General features: G+C 36.4%; 1 protein-coding gene across 16 annotated transcripts in view; it reads left to right on the top strand.

Moving 5' to 3' along the window:
- dlg2 (discs, large homolog 2 (Drosophila)) overlaps window positions 1-16852 on the top strand; it is a 194733-nt gene that overhangs the window by 97735 nt on the left and 80146 nt on the right. The gene's annotated exons all lie outside the window — the stretch shown is intronic.

Below are 16852 nucleotides of genomic sequence, written 5' to 3'. Positions count from 1 at the left end.
GTCTATCAAAAGCCAAATTCATGTGGAATTAGGTGTGGCTCCTGCTTAATTTGAATAAAAATCTGCACCCACACCGGCCCTTTGCGGATAACTGCTCTACAGCATGTGCTCTAAACACAACCTACAGTATACAGTATGTGGTAGGGATGTGGTAGCCTAGTGGTTAAGGTGTTGGGCTACTAATCGGAAGGTTGTGAGTTCGATTCCTACTTCTGTTATGTTCCTTAACCTCTCTCTCCTTCTTGCACTTGTCACATTACTGAGAACCTGCAAAGTACAGGTTAATATCTCCTGAAGAAATTTACATAAGTGCTGACACTAATTGAATTCTTCTTTCATGAATGCTAAATGAACCTCTCATGAATGTTACAGAACGCTTTAGGATTTTCATTGTCAAATAGCCAGCCTTTTTTAAAAATTTGTTTCTTATTAGAAACAAATATTAACAGTGCTGTTACTGTTTGAGCTGCTGTTATAGCCTATTAATCAATACCTTCTGTCCTAGCAGATTTGAAAATTCAGCAGCGCTATGGTTTGAATATAAACTCCTGGCCTGTAGTAGGTGAAATGTCCAAGGCCACTTTTGTGAAGTACAATTCTTTGCTGTAAATGTAAAACAGCTAATTTCTATCACCTACTGTAGCGTTCAGTCTGTCCCTGAAACAGCACTCCTTTGAAATCTTGCTTTCCAATTGATTTGACTCAGTCACCATGAGCAAGATTTTTTTTTCTTGAGTCATAACTCATCTCTTTCTGATATTAGTCTGCAGAAAGTGTTTGCTGTGTATTAACACATATCTTTAATGATTGGTGACTGTTTGAAGTCTTACCAAGGAGCTGGCACATATGGAGTACTGTATGTGTTGCATAACAGCTTTATGGATGTCACTGTGGAGGATTCTACTGTAGGTAATTATGGCACAGACCTATTACCTACTTGTCAGTATTGTGTGATAGACTGGTAGTCAATGCCAATACCTCCTTCATTCATTATGCTGACATTTCACGGAGAAAATTTCACGGTGCTTGCAGTGTTTGGCAATCAATACAACTCAGCCAAAAGTCGCAGTCTATTTATCGATAAGCTGTATGTCACATCATATCCAATCTTATAATGAATCTCTTCATGCACTAATCATTAGAGTTGTTTTATTAGCATGTACAGTATAATAGCATGTAATAATGTTGTTCATTCGAGTAATCTATATAAGAGGTCATAATACTGTAAAAAAAAAATTGTAATGATAATGGTCATATGACAGAGAGTATTAGTTATGCTTGGTGTTAAAGTGCTTACGTTTAATTGGGTCTTTAAAAACACAGCGTGTCGGATGAATTAATGTGGAGGCTATTTAAATGGCACACTGAATGCAAATGAGAGTGGCCCTTAGGTAGCAGCGTGAGAGGTGGAAAGGGAAGCAGGCTGCAGGAAATGTTTACTGCAGTTTCTCAATTAACTTTTGCTAAAATGATGGTTCATTGTCCATTCTTTTACTGATAAAAGTACATTAAAGGAATAATGCAAACAGAAACAATACATATACCCTAAAATATGCACTACAATTGTTCAGACTCCCTTAAAACAGTTGAATTACATTACAAGTGTACTCTATCTTAGAATATGGCTGTAATGTAACAAAAGGAACTAAATCATAATACAGTGCTGAATAACCATTCAAGTTGCCTGTGCATGGTTTGTGTTTAACAACATGGAGCAGTATTACTTATTCATGGATTTCACCTTTAATCTCGATGTCTGTGTGAATAAATTACAGTCTTTAAGTGTGGTTCTTATCTCCATGAACCACTTGTGTATTGTAGCCTGGTGGAAAGTTGGATAATTGCTTGGCAGTTTAATGAGATACTTTTGAACTTATTATTATTATTATTATTATTATTATTATTATTATAATTATTATTGTTATTATTATTGTTATTATTATTATTATTATTAGGGGCCAAGCACTAAAGGTTCTTCTTCTTCTTCTTCTTCTTCTTCTTCTTCTGTCTAGAAATTTGGCACACTCATTGGGGATAGTCAAAGGAATATTCTGGCCAAATTTGGGCCAAGTGCTGCAATGCTCTAGCACCACCATAGGGTCAAAGTTGGCCCTAATTTGGAAGTACCTTTATGGTTATGCATGAACCATTTGTCTAAAATTAAAATTTTAATGGGTTTGATGCATTTTATGATGATTTTATTTTTTCCACTATCTTGGATTTTGTCAGAAACATTTTCACTAATCCTGAGTATTAAATGAATGTTGCATAATCCCAAGGTTTTCCAATAACGGGTTAATAAATATAAATGCAAAGTTGCCAAACAGACTTGACCAGTTCTTAATAGCAGGCTCTTTGTTATCTTTATTAAGTCAGCTTTTCTTTGTGTTAATGGTGCATTTATTATTGATGTGACTACTTGCTGACTGATGTATACTGCTGTACCCAAGAGTTCTTCATGGGTCTCAGTGCATGTTATTAAATTCTGTATTTCATCCAATTGTCAGCCATTTCTCCAAAGGCTCTCAAACATACGCCTGCTTTTAGACATTTTCTTAAATGTAATACCGTTCAGCATGTTTCAGGGCTTATCAGGGCCATGTGTTTAAATACATTACTGATCTAAAGTAATTGAATTCTTTCACTATCAGCTTTATTGTCTCCTGATATCTGATCAATATCTGATCTGTAGTACGAAAAAAAGTTAATAACAGTATGGTAAAGTGAATGTTTAGCGAGTGTTAATATACTGTAAGAAGAGTGATGGTTTTGAAATAATGTGTCATCTGATTTGCGTTCATCTTGATTTGGTTTTGGAAGAGAAGCAGCAATCCTATGGAAATGACAACACAGGAACCCAGCTAGGGCTGCTTTTTTTAATTAAGCAGATTTGTTCGTCTCATTTGGGTTTCAGTATAACAATGTAAACAAAGTATATCTGTTTTAGTAAATCCTTTGCCAACTCACTCATATTCCTCCTCCTATCTAGGTTCTTAAACATATAGTATTTCTGCCCCAAAACACAGTAATCATTTGTGGCCATATATTCAACTTATTTGATTGTTTAAAAGGTGTTAATAACTGTTTTATTTGTGTTGGCTGAGGTAGCTCTTATGGACTTGTATGGTGGGCATGCTACATAATCTAAATCGTATAATAATATGAGATTAATCAGAAATTATAAACATAATGATGTTTAACATTTAGTAAGTTTACCTCCTCTGGAATCTTCAGGACATACAGTAGAGCTTTTCTCAGACTTTATAGCTTTTAGTATGTAAGTGATGTCAGGAAGTAACAAAGTAATTGTGAATGTTCCACAGCATTAGATGTAACAATGAATAAATACAATGTACAATGTATTGTTCTTGATTTAATAGATAAAATATTAGAGATGGCAAATTGCCATTTTATGACAGGAAATGCAGCATTAGGAAAATAATCAACTTCTGCACATGGCAGTTTGTTGTTGATAATTTTTTTTTGTAACAGCATGACCTATCCTTTGTGTTTTATTCATCTAATTTTGGTGAAAAGCATGCTTTGTAAACCATGTAACTCTGAAACACAATATAAATTCCATTTTTAAATTGTTTAATAATACACTCTTATCATTATTTAATTCAATTCACAATTTTTAAATTCGATTAAATTGAACTCTGAAATTTTCAACAAAATTTGAATGAAGAGAACTTCCAATAAAGATGCTTTTATTATTACTGTATAATAAATTATTCAAAATGATGTGCATGTTTGTATGTATAAAACTATATAAATTAAAATTTGTTTCAAACAGTTCTGTAAAAAATGAGAACAGGTTCACCATATCTTTAAAGATAAATAAACAAATTCATAAATCTTTTCAAAAATTTGAACTGGGTTCTTTAAAAATTCATTGACTAAAAGTTTATAGCAGAAATAGAGCTCCAGAGTCGGCTAAAATGCATCATGGAAAGGATGTCTCACACATACACACAATGCACACTGAAAAATGAAAGCCATGGCTCACTAACACCTACTTTTATGATCATTATTTGTCATTTTTGTTGAAACATTATAATAGCAGCAGTTTTATGACGTCTTTATAGTAACTGTCTGTTTTTATGGTCTGGTTGTTTAGCACCTTGACAGTTTCCTTTATTTCAGTTCTGAGAACTAAGAAGTGTGTGAGGTCTACAGAGGAGATTCTTCTAGTGTCTTGCCCTTAAGTCCTACTCCTACGGTCTCTCTCTCTCTCTCTCTCTCTCTCTCTCTCTCTCTCTCTCTCTCTCTCTCCCTCCCTCTCTCTCTCTTTATCTCTCTCTCTTTCTCTCTTGCACACACATGCGCTCTCACCTGCTGTGTGTGTGTGTGTATAATATGAGTAAGGGTAGAGCATTAGCAGCTCTTCTTTCTCTCTCTCTCTCTCCCTCACTCGCTCGCCCGTGCTGGCTGCTGCTGATGCTGGCCAGGCTGTTTACTCATAATTCATACAGAGGGATTCTGCCCTGATCCGCTATGCTCGCCTCCATCTGGTACGCTAAGAAGCTGGGACGCAGGCTTGTACAGAACGCCAGAAAAGCCAAAATGCAGAAGGTAGGGATGAGGGGTTGATGCTATAAGTTTACACACGCTGTTTGCGAACTCTGGACATTGATATAATACGTATTTATAGTGCTGCTCTGAACTACATGTCACTATGTCAGTGCTGATTGTGATACGTTATTGTTTAATGTATGGTCGTTTTAGCCGGTGGTAAAGGATAGGCTCTGGATATTTAAAGCTATAATCTTGGATTCAGTTTAAATTGGTTTGATTGTCTTATGGATTGGGGAAGGATTCTGAAGGCTTAGTAGGACCTGTTTTTGTCATCTCGTGTCTGAAAGGGTTCTCAGCTTATTGAGCGAGGTTGAGTGTAACAAGAGCTGATCCGGGGCTCATGACCTTAGTGCTTGTGGAGGGGTTTATAAGGATCTTTATCCTTCTCCTGAGCTCTCTCTCACTTATAAAGTTTGCTAATCTTTACAATGATTTGTTTAAGCCGTATATCATTGGATTGAGAATTTAGTATCATGAACGTCATCGTTGCACAAAGATTTGTGATCCAACTAAGAATCTCTTTCAGAAAGTCATTTTGGCTGTGTTATCAACCTGATTAGAATTAATGTATTCATGCTGCTACAGTACCTGATGTCGCTCCATCAACATGCTAAAAATATCAGTTGTCCGTTTCTCACCTTGTAACTATTTGTCTATATCACCTGACTACCAACACATGCTACATCCAAGATGTGTGAATCTTCTCAAACTGGCATTCTCACAACATCTTAGAGTAGCTCAATGTGCATGAGGGAAAAGTGCAACCCTGTTCTGTACCAATCATGATTAATCATGTTAGAATAATGCCTTTTAATGTGAAATGGTTTATAAGTAAAGTATAAAACACTAGACTGTATGCTATTAGTGTGCTGTGATATGTCCCATAGTGTTTTATTCCTCTTAATATCCACAGCAATTTCCCAATGGTTAAAGTTTTAAATGATTAATGAGCGACATGTGTTTTTTGACAGTTTCTACTGTAGTTGCTCTTAATGTTGAAATGTAAAGACACAATTTAGTGCTTGATATATAGCAGTTATAAAGAATTGTGGGTTTTTTTTTTCTAGAAATCCAAACTGTAGCTGGTCATGTTACTGAGAACCCAGATAGTTCTAAAAGTTCGCAGACCTGAAGACTCTCTCATGGAACAATTCCTGACCATTACGTATGTGTGCGTGTGTGTGTGTGTGTGTGCAGCATATAAGAATTTCTGTGTAAACTATGTTATTACAATAAATCAAAATCTGAATATTATTATTTATACATGTTTTCCATTTTTAAATCTGTTTTATTAGATGTCCACTATTTCAAGCCTCTGCTAATGAGATTCAGTGAAATCAACATTCAGAAACTGTAAAGAAGAATAACGTGAAGAATTCCTTCTCAGCTGTATTGATTTTTGTTGGTGTTTATTGCATCTTGTGAAATTGCCATTAACAAATGCCATCCTTCTGTGGTAGAATAGTAGATCAACAGTAGATCCAACATTTAAACCACTTCACGTCCTGGAAGATTTACGTCTTATTTTACACATCAAAGACAAGAAAGAAAAACTGAGTGAGAAAGTGAACCACAGGGCTTGAAAATACCTTCCAGCCCCTAACCATATGTACCCATATCTGAATCAGTGACATTTATATACTTGTTTATCATGTATTGTACTCACAGATTATTGTGAGTGTCTGTGATATGATTTGGTGTTGCTTATATATTTTATGCAGCAATTTTCCATTTTGTCTGTATAGCAGATTTTATATCAGCTTTTACTTGCAGTGATTTTGCTCTTCGGATAAACAGATTCTGAAAATGTCAGTGTGCTTAGAATAAATGGGGTCTTGATTAGGCATCAAGGGTATATGTGTGTGTGTGTGTGTGTGTGTGTGTGTGTTTATGTGTACAGTATGTGTTACAGAGGTATAGATGATATTTTGCCTGTCACAGATATGCATTATGCTGATTATGTACATAGTATTTTGTGTGACTGAGCATATGTCACTGATATGTTGCAGCTGAGAGGTCTTGCTTATCTTATCTCTCCCTTCAGTACTACCAGGATTCAGATTTCCAGCACCATGCCTCACTTCCCTCTTTGCTCTTTTATCTACAAGAAAGTTCCTTCCTCGTGTGTTTGCATGTTCTTCATTATTCTTCATTGAAACACCTTGCTAGTTGCTGCCTAGCAACCTACAATTTCGGTTGAACTAATCAGTAATCTTTTTATCATTTTTTTCTCTTTCTTTCGCTCATATACACACCCACACACTGTCACTCTTACTCATACTCACACCACAACGTTATTGGTATCTCAAGGATATTTCTCATAGCCTGCATGCTAACTTCATACTTGAATGCTAACTTCATACTTGAACCTCTTCAGGATACAGATATATCATAATGCTTTCTTTCTCACTAGTGCTCAATATGGCAACAGGTTTTCTCAGCTGCAAGTCACACTTTGGTCAGTCAATTAAAGCATTTACTATTAAGTGCTAATTTGATTTCTGTTCTCAGAAGTGTTTTGTAAAATGTGGGCTGTAGTGAAAAGTGATTTTTGACCAAAATGTTCTCTGTTTGCAATATTATTTAAATTCATTACCAAAAAAACATTGGTTTAGATTTGTTTGTTGCTTTTGATTGTATCTGTGATTATACCATGATTTATCATTCTTTACTCAACAGTATTTACACACCATCATTCAGAGATGATTTAGTCCAAAAGTAATTTTAATTTCAATGCTGAATTCTTAATACATTTTTTAAAGTAAGATGATTAAAATTACCCGTGTGTTGTTCCTGCTTCTGAGGTTGGCAGATTTTTTCTCTTAATATAACAATATGGATTCTACCCTATATTTTCCAGCTGTTAATAAAATAGCACTTTATCCAGCTAGGTTTGTGGGATTGTGTGTATCATGTCAGCATCTTATTGCAACTTATTGCAGAAGGTGACTCTGAGGGAGTTAAGGAAGGGGGCGTGACCAGGCATATATGTTATTTTTACGTCATTACAGATAATAAACAAACTATCATTAGGTGGCCGCAGTCAGCTGTAGCTGCTAATTGTTCGTATGAGTTGTCATTTTTCTGGTCAGAATTGCTTACAAAACTAAAGTCAGTGCATTACTAGAAACAACAAAAGTTATGTATTGGATCATAAAGCTGCAGATACCTTATTTTCTGCCAGATATTTGAGTTTTTGACTTTAATAGTCATCACTGTTTTTAAAAATCTGTTGCTGGTTCCTGAAACTAACATCAGTCATCAGATGCCTTGTTCTTAAGCCTAGGCTTAATCAAGGGTGAGAAACACTGTATCTGATGTTGTGATACATTTTGTACATCAACTGTTGTACATGTCTGTACTGTTGAACTGTTGATTGTACTTTGTGCATCAACTGTTGTACATGTCTTTCAATGTAAATGCTTTTTACATGCAGAATGTTCAGCTAAATTTGTCTAAAGAAGGTTCTAGAGCTTTGTTTAGCATGTACTGCCCTAGAGCTGTGCTGACCCATCCTGTATGTGATTACTTGGGAGGAGACAGTTCGTCTCAGATGGAGACAGATTGTCGGTAATGGCTGCTCTTTGATTAGGCCCTGGCACAAGGCCACTGCATTCATGCTTGTCTGTGTTTATAGGAAGCTGGGTGTGAGGGTGAGTGAGGTTTGAGATGGTTCTTGAGTGGAGGAGCTTGCTAATAGCACTATAACTGCAGTCCTTACTATCTTTTCCTCACAACATTTAAACAGGCAGACTCTCCTGATGGCTGCTTTGGACAGTGTGGATTGTAGTAAAACAGCGCTGTTAGTCATGGCTGTAGTAATGCTTTCACACTTTTTATTATTTCATTATCAGAAATGACACCTCAGTCATTTTTGTTATATGCCAATTGCCTCCTGAGGCAGCAAAATGAAAATGGACAATTATTACAAGTTTTATTGCTATACCAGACATTTCCTTTATTATCCTCATCACCACTTCCTAACGAGATTTTTTTTTTTTAAAGCTGACCTTTTTTAGTTATTGGCTTTAACTCCACTTAATTTGCATTATTTACATTATTGAATGTAGCTCTGTGAGACCAGTGGTTTCAAAACTGCTCACATGGAGCCACCGATCTCTGACCACTGTAATTAATGTTAAGAAGGTAAGGGAAACTGCTGCCTCTTTCTTGCTCCTCTCCTTGACCTCTGCCTCGCAGGTGCTTTTTCTCCTGCGTGCCTGGGGTTTTAAGCCTTTTCTCTCTCCTTTAGTGTGTATATGTGTGTGTGTGTGTGTGTATCCAGCTCCTGTAATAGAACAAATCAATATTAAGAAAGTGAAAATGGAAGAATAGATCAGCTGAAACCTCTTCCACTTTAAAACAAATGGAGAATAAAATGAGCATCAAAGTTTGGCGGCTCATTCATTGTGATTTTGAAACCCACCAAAAGGAATAGAGGTTTGAAGAGTTATAGATTTATTGACTTTGGGGTGACTGCATCTTATACATCTCCTTATATTTCCTCGATAAAATTGCACCCTATTGGGATGAACATGTGTCAAATGCATCTGAACAAATATGATTTTGTGGATAAATAGCACCAAGGTGCTCCAGATGTAGCGTTAGAGCTCTAATGAGCAAGCTAGAGGTGACATTTTCAAAAAAATACAAGCAAAAAAAAACACAAAACGAAAAACAGAACTTAAATGAGGAAGAAGTACAAACAGTACTGAAATTAAAAGTTCTGGGATTAGTACAGGATATGAGTGTTTCTGATTATAGAAGCAGTTCTTAGGTAGAGCTGTACAGTATCTAGGTGAAGTGAGTTGATGTGGATGTGGTATCTCGTGGTTAAGGCGTTGGAGTCACGTCGGTGGGTTGTGAGCTCAAATCCCAGATCCAGTAAGCTGCCGCCGCTGAGCCCCTGTGCAAGGCCCTTAACTTTCAATTGCTCATTTTTTAATACAATCTATGTAATCTATGTATGTTTCCCGGTTGCCATAAATGTAAATATCCACTGACGCAAGGGTGAGTCTTAAGTCTTACTGAAGCATAAACTGAAGAAATCAGCAGCAGAGTGTGTAAGTCATATACAAGTAAAAGAACAAAGTTCCCTTCATAAGTGATTATAGTAGTTTTTTGACTGGAAGGGTTTTGTGCTGTAGCTCCTAAAACAAGGATTCCATGTTAGATAGTCAGTTTCTCTGGTGTATATGGAAATATATCTGGCGTTTCACTATCATGCCATTTGTCTTTATCACAAAATTATATCGATAATGTATTTCCTACTCTATTGCCTTTAATGACCCTTCTGAATTTGCAGATTTTTTTTTATCTTTTAAGTATATTAAAATCATGACTAAACATCTTATCACGATATTATCTTAATTCCTGCAATAAAAGATGAAGCAGTTCCATGATTTTAGCAGATAATGTGCCTTTTCTTCATAAAAGTTCCAAGTAAAATGTCGTCTTGTAGCAGAAGCAACAAAATTGTTTTGTATCATGTGGAAGTCTGTGTCTGGTGTTTTGATTCTTTACTGTGAATGTTATATCTCCCAGGCATGTTTTCTGTTTGAATCATTTGAGTACACATTGACTGAATATTATATTAAACAGTGTTAAAAAAAATGGAATTAATACATTTGCATGGAAATACATATCCACATGGTAATCAAACCACTCAAGCCCTCAGTACACATTTTAAGCTGCTTTAAATAATTTTTTTTTCATGGATGTAGTGGAAATCCTAACACAGCTTTAAGGAAGGATCAGTGAGTTTACACCATACGTCTTAACCAGACGGTTCTCCTATGAGGACAAACGTAATTAAAGCGAGTTATGCTGAAAGCTTTGCCTTGCTCTTCTTCCCCAAGCATCTTGCATCCATCAGCTTTCATTGCTTGACACAGACTCCTGAAATTGGTTTGGTTAAAAAGAAGTCGGTTTTCCTGATTTATTTAAAAGAACCACACAGGGGCTGCATTGTGTTCTGCATTTGTCTTATAGAATGGTTAGTTTTTTGTTCTTGTAAAATGAAGATACTGCATTAACTAAATGATGCAAATATGTATTTTTTTTTATGATGAATATCTGTGTTTAACGATTGGGCAGTAGACGGTGGTTTGAGTTCAGCTATAGAACACAGAAAGCTAGGCCAGCATGTTTCAACATTATTACACAGAGGAAAAAAGATGCATAGACATTTTTCAAAAGTATCTCAGAAGTAATTTTCTAAATTAATTAGTAGATTAAATTAATTATTACAGCACTGCAGGGTAAAAAAATGTGTGCAGATGTTTCTCAATATCCCACCGTTATTGATTTTCTTAATTAAATGCGAAAGGGAGGAAGCAATTGTGTGCTTCATCATTTTGTAATCCTGTGTGGACTTTGATTTATGCACATAATAACGGAGGAAGGTACTTATGATAGTGCAACATAACGTCCGGATGGAAATGTGATGGTGTTATAAAAAGGAGCTTACAAGCACCTCAACTTGCGTCCCCTCAATTTTCACATGTCCTTTTTATCCTGCTGTGTTATCTGGAATTAAAATAATGTATCTGCACACACACGACCACATAGATTAACATCTCGGCGCGGCTTATCTGTTTCTGCCTACAAGCTGTTTCATTTGCAAAGCTGCTTTTTTTCCCCTGTGTTTTGCAGAGAACATTTCTGTTGTTGTAGATGATCGTTGTCTGTAAAAATGGAAGCCAGGAAGTTGGCTATTATTTTTCTTTTCCTATATTTCATTTTTTTTAATGGTTGAGCTGTCTGGGAAAGTTGGAATTGACAGATACTGGGTGACTAAGGAGACACCTGACAGGCTGATATGACCCTTAACAAAGAAAGATGTTCAAGCCATCCTTCACACAAATCCACAAGTTAGCCAATAAAACAAAACGTCCTGAGAACTCTCAGCCTTATACGGAATATGAGACAGCTGGTACTCAAAGCTGAATCCTAGTTGTAACCCCTGACTGAGCCACTCAAGGTAATTAAAACCTTTATATATATGCTGGCAACACTTGAGCTTATAAAGTCTGAGCCATTACAAAACTTTGGCAGCAGTTGTTTGGTTTCTCTCCTTCTGTTCTTCCTCTGAAATCTGCTAATAAACCGGCCATAAGAAAGTTGCTTTAGCTCTACTTTCATGGTGCACATGTAAAAACAAACCATCCAAACATGGCACTGTATAGTACTGTACATTCATGATCATCAGCATAGGTGGCAATGTTGTACAGGCATTGCAAATGTAAAAATATCTCATACTGTATCTTTACAACACGGAAAAAATATCTGTATCCCATGCCTATTTTTAAACAATCCTCTATTATACAACTATACAAAAGTTTATGGATTTAGTTCCCCTTTACCACTAGAATAACCTCCACTCTTCTGGGAAGGCTTTCAAGAAGTGCAAGCAAGGAATGGTCTGTTTCATGGCTGAAACAAGAACAAAAGCTGAATGGTTGCTTCCCAGTCACGACATTGCAGCACTCACCCATAGGAGATTTAAAACAGCACTCCAACACAATCACTATACTAATTGTGGGAATGTTTCCTTGTAGAATCTATGCTAACATCTTTAAAGCTCTTCAATAGCCTTACACGTTATTAAAACATTTCTTTGCTTTTCTTTTGATATTTTTATAGTAGTCTATATGAAAATAACAGCTGGTAGTGTGTCAGATTTTTATTAATGTATGCAATCTAATAAATGTATGATTTATTTATTCACTGGTTATTACTCAACATGACCTGAGATCTGACTGTGTGTCCATTTATCCAGCCTTTGTGTTTAGAATAAATGTGAGATTTACTGTATCAAGTGTAACAACATACGATTTTCCTCTCTGTTACAGTGACGATTAAATGAAAGTGGTTTAAAAAGATTTTTTTTAACCACAGTGAGTCACACTGATGTCAGGCTTTTGAAAACAGTGTAGTGTTGGAGGCCATATGAGGTTCCAGGAGAGAGCAGTGCCGTGTGGACAAGAGTAGGTGTTCTGTTAGGAGTAGGTGGTTTGTAGTGTTTAAGTGTGTGTGTTGACCTTGTACTCCAGCCAGTGTGTGCAAATGCATCCCCTTACTCCTTTCCTCTAGTTTTATCTGCTTGCGTGAAGGGCACAGACCCTAATTTTGTCAAATGTAAGCTATAGTGAGCAAATGTAAGCTATTTCTAAACAGAGTCATATATTTTTTTTTACAAAAAAGATTATGCCATATCATGACCTTTATATGAGATTTATAAGCTTCTATCTGGTTGAAGAGCTGTTTTGAAATATGGAAGATTTGATGTGATCCAGCTATCAAAAATACTGAAATTTTAATTTACTTCTAAACAAGACCAGGACTTTAAGGGTACTACAAATTTATTAAAATTCTGAGACTATTAGACTATTTTTGAACATTAAGTATGTATAAAACCTTATAGGTCTGCAACATCATATGCTGTTCTGTCAGCTTTGTGCTTCATCAGTGAACATTTGAAGAATTTAGCAAGAAGGAATTAGTGTTAAATCTGTAATGAACTTATTATTATTATTACTCCAAAAGCTATTATTAACTAGTTCCAAACTAGTAGCTATCAAAATCCAAGAACTTATTCTTACTGAGGTCTCAATATTATAATTTCAACAGAATGGCAAGTTGTATGATACTGAAATAACATCGAAATAATTTTAAATATGATGTCAGTGAGTGACTGTGTTGAACATGCAGGATTTAGATTGTGATTGAGCTACATTTTTATACCACTATGGAAGAAATGAGGCTTCATTAGCACTGTTTTAATGAACATCCTAAGACCGGAAGCTTGCTTCTTAGAGAAAGAAAGACATTGAGAAGATTCTAGTAAGATTATTATAGGGTTTGACCAGTTGCTGCATGTCTGATTGCCTGCAGTTTTCATGAACATTTTGTTCAGTAATAATAAATTCCCATTTTCCCAAGATGAAAAGTTTTTTGATATTTCAGTGGGTGTCAAAATTAAATAACTATTTCCCTCCTTTCGGTCTTGTATGTCCAAAAATAACCCATCGTTCTGTCACTTTAAATTCATTATTTGTAACCCTGTTTAACCACCCACTTCATTTATTCCATAATTGGAAGGACAAATTGTGGTGAGGTTTTTGTAATTCAGGAGGGATTTGCTGCCTGGCTTTGACAGGTGATTTCGAGCAGGGACGCCACACTGTAAAGTAAGATTTGAGTGCGGGGGCTGATTCCCCCAGGGTCACTGCCTCACTCATAGCTTTGTCTGCTTATAGACAGGCTGCCAGACCTCATAGCCACTGATGCGCCCTTCACGCTCCGCTCTGTGTCTAACAGCTCCCTGACAGCTCAAGTTACAGGCCTGGCAGGGAACACACACACACACATGTACACATGTACACACATGCACAGGCAAAACCTGAGTTTTACATGTCATTATAATAAATGTCACATCATCATAATTCACATAATGCTATTACAGAACCATTACTTAGGCTTAATTAATTAACAGTTCACTAACTAAAATACAAAAGTACTGACATTTTCCAGAATATTATTCTATTCTTTTATGAACCAAATGAACCAAACAAAACTTTGATTTGTTCATTTCTAGCCAGACAAACTCAAAATAAAAACATCAATATCTACAACTCTACTGTCTTGTTAACTCTAACACTCAATGGATTTTGCTTGCACTGTTTGCAAGTGAGGTGAATCATTTTTGTGGAATCATGTGGAATCGACTCCAAAGATTTCAGTTTGACTCAGTGTCTCAAATCAACTCCTTCTGGGCTCAACTTCCAAGTGAACAAGAAGCCTGATGGGGACTTAATGACTTGAAACACAAAATGAATTAAAAATATATATTGTGCATGATACAATATAGCAAAACTTGTAGCATTTATAAATAAAAAACAACTACTTACAAGATAGTAATAATCTTGTAAGTAGTAACTACTTACTTATTGATAGTTAAGTAAGTAAATAAGTTTGCCTTTTGTCTCACTCACTCACTCATTTTCTACTACTTATCCGAACTACCTCGGGTCACGCATCGTCTCAGGCGTCATCGGGCATCAAGGCAGGATACAACCTGGACGGAGTGCCAACGGACAATTTTCCAGAGATGCCAATCAACCTACCATGCAAGTCTTTGGACCGGGGAGGAAACCGGAGTACCCAGAGGAAACCCCCGAGGCACGGGGAGAACATGCAAACTCCACACACACAAGACGGAGGCGGGAATCGAACCCCCAACCATGAAGGTGTGAGGCGAACGTGCCAACCACTAAGCCACCGTGCCCCCCTTGCCTTTTGTCTCATAGACTAATTATTTTTTGGAAAATGTTCAGTCATTTTAATGTATCAATTTCTCTTACAAACTACTGAATTTTTGGGTATAGTAACAAAATAATATTTTGGCCAGTGTAGAAGGAAATATATTATCATGAGTAAGTGATACATCTAGAAAAGCAATTAAGCTTAGAATGGGATGAAAATGAATAAGAGATAAAAATGATGTATTGTTTTGAAGTCAGCAGTCATGAAAGATGTATATTTGCAAAGTAGCACACTAAATCCTAATCAAACGCGCATTGAGAACCCTTGAATTTCCCACCTGGTGGTTTATTCAGCAAATTTGGTTGTACTGTATAAAATGTTTCTGAAAGTAGGTGTGTGTTCTGTTCTTTGTCTGCTTTGTCAGTTTACACAATGACTGACATGACTAGTTTAAATCAGGTTCCCTGTTTACAGGTCACAGGGAACAGCAGCTGTGCAATGGAGAGCTTTTAGATCTTAAGTGGATTTTATAGACAGAGAGATTAAAAGGGGGTTGGGGCTGAGTGTAAACTTCTTGCACCTGCTCTGTTCCACCTGTTCCTGCTCTGTTTCTGATCCTGCTGACAATCACATCTCAAATTAGTATTTCATTAGTTTAAATTATGAATCCTTTATTATTATTTTACTTATTTGCCACAGTTTTTGTACTTATGCAAATTTCTCTGTGCACTTCATGTGATTCATTTCTAACGTCTCGTGTGAAGTTCAAAGATCTTTTGATGTTTCGCAAATTTTTTTTTTTAGCTAAGCACTGCCTTGAACAAATTAATTAGATTTATTATGCAGGCAAATTTTGCAGCATGTGAGGATTGTTGTGGTCTGTCAAACACAAATATTGTTATCCCTTTACACAAGTGGCATTATTTGACTAATGCAGTAATTAACATGTACGCCACAGTGCCACATTGTACATCATCTCATTTAGCACACTGCCATATTTTTCTCCTGTGTGTATGTGTGTGTGTGTGTGTGCGCACACAGTGGGATCTGATCTTGTCTATAATAGATGAAGGCTCACTCTGTGCACAGGCGGTGGGAGTGAGGTAATGCCAGTAGGCTGATGGGAAAAAAGGGACTGTTTGACGTTGCTATATGTATCTGAGCTACTCTTTGGTGTGTATGTGTGTGTGTCTGTGCTTGTTAGTATCAGTGAGGGACAATATAGCATTGCTTTCACTCCTATTGTGTATGCCAGACACGAGGTCACTAGCCTTCTCCACCTTGTCATGCTCAGTCTCCACTCACCCACAGGGAGCGAAGGAGTAAGTAAGTGAAGATGATAAAGGGGTACAGAGAAAGGGAGATCGGAAAAAAGTCTTATCTATGTCTGACCAGGGGCAGGATAATCCCATAGCACACAATGAAGGACAGATTTCATCCAATCAGAGCCATCGTCTGAGTATTCCAGTCTGCTCAGTCACATAAAAATTGGCAGCAGCAATACATCAATTACAGCATGGGGGCTAATAACGAAACACAAAACAAGTGACGCAAAACTGCTCAGCCATGAGTGAATGAGGGAACTGTGAGGAATATGTATTAGTGGTGGTTGAGTTGCTGAATAATGTAATAAGACAATATGATTAATATACATTTATTAATACAGATATCAATTGTTTTGGTTCTGAAAGCTGAGCCACATCTGAAGCCATGTACCAGTGATTACATCCCAATAGCAAGTATTCTGTATTAATGTGCCATGTTTTAAACTCTAAAGCCATTGTTCGGTCCAAATAATAAAACCCTATTCTTTGCCTGTTATGTTGCTTAGCAACCAAAGCTTACTCTTAACAGACTCCATTGTAAATAACATTAATAATAAATTACAATTGTTTATTGAACACTGGGTCAAATTTCTGTAATATATACCTTCTTGTGGCTTTTTGCTATCAGTTATTGTGATGTGGTCACAGGTGTGTAAATAACAAGCATTTTACAGCAGCTTCAG

The sequence above is a fragment of the Tachysurus vachellii genome, chromosome 20 (assembly GCF_030014155.1).
Source record: "Tachysurus vachellii isolate PV-2020 chromosome 20, HZAU_Pvac_v1, whole genome shotgun sequence".
Taxonomy (NCBI): Eukaryota; Metazoa; Chordata; class Actinopteri; order Siluriformes; family Bagridae; genus Tachysurus; species Tachysurus vachellii.
The sequence above is the reverse complement of the archived record's forward strand: the minus strand, read 5'-3'. Positions and strand labels throughout refer to the sequence as shown.